We start from the raw sequence: 5,425 nt of genomic DNA, 5'->3' as shown, positions 1-5,425 counted from the left end.
TTTATATTTACAAAAATAATAGATATTATATAAATATAGTGTAAAAGGAAAGTGAATAATTATTAATTTATTACATATATATATATTAGGGTATATTGATTTTGGAGAAAAAAATTATAAGAATTAATAAAATAAGTGTTCACACTTATTTTACTTTATTAGAATAAGTTTATTTTATTAGAATAGGTAGATACATAATGTTGTTAGAATTTTCTTGAAGGTCCATACAAAAGTTGCATACTCTTATAGTTGGGTGATGCATTTATGAATAATCCATCCACACCACCGGTTTCCTACTTCTCAAACCCACCCAAAAAATTAAATAAAATTTAAACACTTTTAACTCATTCTCTCTCTGAAAGTCAATTTAATACTTCCCTCGGTATCTGCTTTGTATTATTATATCCTTGTTCTTGTTCCCCTCTTCAAAAAAGAACCCATTTCTTCATTTTCTGTATGAATTCATGAGCAAAATCACCACCTCCCAAATGGGTTTTGTCTTTAACCCCTAAAGCTTACACCTTTATCTCAAATTCTTGTTCTTGGTCGGTTTCTTTTGTCTGTTAATATTAAGTTATTAACTGAAATGGCTGTTAATGCTAAATCCAAGATTTGGGTTCTTGTTATTGTTCTCTTATTCTACCTGCAAGATCCAGCTTTTGTGGTTTCACAGAATATTACATGCAATTCTGATGATCTCACAGGGTTAATTGGATTCTTGAATGGATTAGAATCACCAATTGATGAATGGGGGTTTGTGAATTCATCTATATATTCCAATTGCTGCAATTGGGTTGGAATTAGCTGTGATTCATCTTCTGGTAGGATTATTGGATTACAGTTATCCAAGAAAAGATTAACTGGTAATTTATCTGATTCAATTTCCAATTTTGCCCATCTCAAAACCCTTAATCTTTCACATAATTTCTTGAAAGGCCCTGTTCCATTTTCTGTGTTGAATCTTGCTAACTTGGAGTTACTTGATTTAAGTAGAAATGGATTTAGTGGGATTTTACCAGTTAATATTAATCTGCCTGCACTACAAGTTTTAGACATGTCTGATAATTTGATTAGTGGTTTGCTTCCATCTGGTTTATGTGTTACATCCAACCGAGTTCGGGTTCTTAGTTTTGCTGTGAATTATTTCTCAGGAGTTATTCCGGTCGAGTTTACGAATTGTAGTTTTCTTGAACACCTGTGTTTGTCTTCCAATTTTCTTTCGGGTGATATACCGGAATTCTTATTCAGGTTACCGAGAATCCGAGAATTAGCTGTCCAGGATAATAGGTTTGCTACTATCCCGGGATTAGGTAACTCGTCTAGTCGCCTGGTTCGTTTGGACGTTTCATCCAACCGGCTTTCGGGAAGCTTACCTGATTTCTTTGATAAGTTTCCGAATTTGAATTTTTCTCGGCTCATTCGAATAATCTGTCCGGTGTGATACCTCCATCGTTGTCGAATTCCCGAACCATTTGTTCGGTTAACCTGAGAAACAACTCTTTGAATGGTGATATAAATTTTAACTGTTCCATGATGGTTAATCTGACTTCAGTTGATCTGGGTACTAATAACTTTTCGTGAACAATACCGGAAAATCTTGTTTCTTGTAAAAAGTTGAAAGCTTTAAATCTTGCAAGAAACAAACTCGTCGGTCAAGTCCCGGAAGCTTTCAAGAACTTTGAGTCTCTTACTTATCTTTCACTTTCAAATTGCAGCTTCAATAACCTCTCGGCATCTCTTAAAATCCTCCAACATTGTCCTAATTTAACCATTTTGGTGCTCACCATGAACTTTAAAAGCGAACAGCTTCCATTTGATGACGGTCTACGGTTCAAGTCACTCAAAACTCTCATCATTGCTAACTGCAGGCTCACGGGTCGGATTCCATTGTGGTTAAACAGGTTAACCCAATTGCAGTTGTTGGATTTATCATGGAACGAGTTAACCGGAACGATTCCGGCTTATTTGGGCGATTTCAAGTCGTTGTTTTACTTGGATTTGTCCAACAATACATTGTCGGGAGAGATACCGAAGAATCTGACAATGTTACCGAGCCTGATTTCACAGGATATCTCGTTAGAAGAACCAGCTCCTGATTTCCCGTTCTTTAAAAAACGAAACACGAGCGGGTCAAGGTTGACTTTCCGTTATAATCAGATCATGAGCTTCCAGCCATCGATTGACCTCAGTAGTAACCTTCTAACGGGCCCGATCTGGCCTGAGTTCGGGAACCTGAAAAAGATACATGTCTTGGATCTGAAACATAATAATCTATCGGGTACGATTCCCGGTTCTTTATCAGGTATGACGAGCATAGAGAATTTGGATTTGTCATATAATGATCTGTCGGGAATAATCCCGCCATCATTGGCGAATCTAAGTTTTTTATCCAAGTTTAGTGTCGCATATAATAATCTGAGTGGGCCCGTCCCGCTTGGTGGTCAATTTACAACGTTTACAAATGCGAGCTATGAAGGAAACCAAGGTTTATGCGGTGGAGGACGTGCAATATACACGTGTGAAAGTAGAGCAGCAGCGATCCCGGAATCAACAAGCGGGAAACCCAAAAAGAAGATCGGGAAAGTTGTTGGTATGGCTATCGGGATTTGTTTCGGGACGTTATTTCTTCTCGGTTTGATGTTCATGGTGGTTGTTCGTGCAACCGGGAGACAAGAAGTCGATCCTGAAATTGAAGACGGTTTTGATGACGATGATTACACCAAGAAAAACGATGATTACGAGTCAATTAGTGCTTTTCCATAACAACAGCGAGACATTATCGATAGATGATGTTTTGAAGTCAACCAACAGTTTTGACCAGTCAAACATCATCGGGTATGGCGGGTTTGGTCTTGTGTTCAAAGCCACATTACCCGATAACCAGAAGGTCGCCATTAAAAAGCTCTCGGGTGATTGTGGTCAAGTTGACCGTGAGTTTCAAGCCGAGGTTGAAACGTTATCAAGAGCTCAGCATCCAAACCTAGTCCTCCTTCAAGGGTATTGCAAGTACAAAAAAGAAAGATTACTTATATACTCATTTATGGAAAACGGTAGCCTGGACTATTGGCTACATGAAAAGCCAAACGGGCGGTCCAGACTAGACTGGACCACCCGTCTGTATATAGCTCAAGGAGCTATCAGAGGTCTAGCTTACTTGCACCAATCATGCGAGTTGCGAGCCACATATTCTACACCGCGATATAAAGTCAAGCAATATTCTTCTGGATGAGAATTTTGAAGCACATTTAGCCGATTTTGGTCTTGCGAGGCTGATTTTGGTCTTGCGAGGCTTATATTACCGTACAACAACAACCGATCTTGTTGGGACATTAAGGTACATTCCCCCTGAATACGGGCAAGCTTCGGTTGCATCATACAAAGGGGATGTTTATAGTTTCGGGGTTGTTCTTTTGGAGCTTTTAACAGGTAGGAGACCGATGGACATGTGCAAGCCGAAAGGCGGTAGAGAGTTGATTTCATGGGTGATGCAAATGACGGCCGAAAAGAGGGAAAATGAGGTCATTGATCCCATAATTTTTAATAAAGAAGATGCTATTGAGATGTTACGGGTTCTTGAGATCGCGTGTGGTTGTTTAAACGAATCTCCAAAGTTACGGCCTTCGACTCAAGATTTACTGTCTTCGCTCGATAACGTTGGGGTCCAAACATCGTAACGATTATTTTGTTTTTTTGTTTATGGTTGAAGAGGTAGGTCCCAGCAGAGCCCAGTTGGACCCGCAAGACTCACCTTAAACAGGGACGTCTGCGCAGAGACCAACTGGATCCGCAGGACCAACCATGCTCAGAGACGTGACGTCCTTACGCGCAGTATGCAAGCTGGTCCCGCAGGAAATGCCTCCCATGGTGAAGGACTCCGCCTGTTCCCGCAGCCTCGGATACAAGCCATGAGGGAAGGCCACCCGCGCAGCATGGCTACACGCACTAGGTACTTAGCTCTCGATCATTCAGTGTCACCTGAAGGAATGAGCAAAGCCGGGAGCAATCCCGCACAGAGGCGGGAGGGGGAATACTCCCGCCCAAATAAGCCAGTCTATACTGAAGGACCTTTCACTGTACCTGACGAGGTATGGGCGAAAGATCTGATCAGGGATACGACAGCTCACTGATACAGTATGGCGAGCAGCATGCTCCTGTACTATATCACTATTAAGCCGCTGCCTACTCACCAACTACTGTCATACCACGTGCGTAGCCGGCAGTTGGTGGAAAGGGAATAGTATACAGCAGGCCTGGTCGCTATCAGCCGCTGCCTACCCACCAACTACCAGCAAGGCACGTGCGTAGGCTACTGTTGATGAACAGGAACACTGTTGCAGCCGGCCATACCTCCTTGGAAACCTACCTTCGGCTATAAATACCCCAAATGGTATGATCATCTAAACACAACATATCTTACTACATTATCATCATATTATACCTGATATCTGCTCTAGCAATCTCTTAATATACTTTTATATTTAAAAAGCAATCTAGTCTGATTCTCACGCCGGAGGGTGGTCACAAGGAGGAACCCCCCCCTTCTCAGTGACGAGCTCACGGTGTCTGTTTTGCAGGTTATCAGAAGAACCATCTTCCAAGGGTCTAACCCCTCGTGGGAAACAGCTATCCAACCCCCAGGTTACCAGTAATCTGTCCGGGGTCCGGTTAGTGTTTCTTCATTGGCGCCATCCGTGCATAAAGCTAGAACTTTATTTTTCTCCAGTTTTTTCAAACTTCTACAAAGATGGTTAGAGAAATTCCGGTAACCACAACCCCAGCTACTGGGATGAACACCGGCAACACAGTTTTTACGAACACTACCCCGGCTACCGAAGCCGGGGCAAGTGAAGTAAATTTTACGAACACTACCCCACTTACCAAAGCTGGGGCAAGTGCAGTAAATGATCACCTATTGGGATCCACCGATATCCAGTTTGAGAAACGAAGACTCCCCCGCCAGACTCTCGATGAAGTTAAGGCATGGGCGGAGGCACGACAAAAGGAATTCCAGGCTGAGTTGGACGAACGCTTGCGTTCCGTGCAACAGGCCGACGAATTCGAATACTGGGAGGATGACTCGGAGGAATCCGACTCCGACGCGAACCCTCGCCATAGGGCAAAAGGGAAGCGTAAGGAAACGGAATCCCAACCGAAAAGGCATTTTGGACAAGCCTTCAAACCAAAAAGCACAGGTGAAAGTCCACGAGACTTCTCTAAAACGTTCAGACCAAACGTTGCAAATGCAGGAACGTCCAAATTTGCAAGGGACATTGCTGAAGCAATCGCCCCAAAGAGTGCCAAACAAATGCCCAACATAGGCACATATGACGGTATATCTGATCCAGACGATCATTTGAACAGGTTCATAGCAGGGGCAACCGTCAGCAATTGGACGGAACCCACGTGGTGTTACATGTTCCAAATG

General features: G+C 42.5%; 1 pseudogene; it reads left to right on the top strand.

Moving 5' to 3' along the window:
- Positions 1–363: 363 nt before the first annotated feature.
- LOC143564509 (phytosulfokine receptor 1 pseudogene) lies at positions 364–3,687 on the top strand (annotated as a pseudogene).
- The last annotated feature ends 1,738 nt before the right edge of the window (positions 3,688–5,425 follow it).

This window comes from Bidens hawaiensis, unplaced genomic scaffold (assembly GCF_021521415.1).
Source record: "Bidens hawaiensis isolate Kalapana, Puna unplaced genomic scaffold, B.hawaiensis_p1.1 tig00022011_1, whole genome shotgun sequence".
Lineage (NCBI taxonomy): Eukaryota > Viridiplantae > Streptophyta > Magnoliopsida > Asterales > Asteraceae > Bidens > Bidens hawaiensis.
The sequence above is the reverse complement of the archived record's forward strand: the minus strand, read 5'-3'. Positions and strand labels throughout refer to the sequence as shown.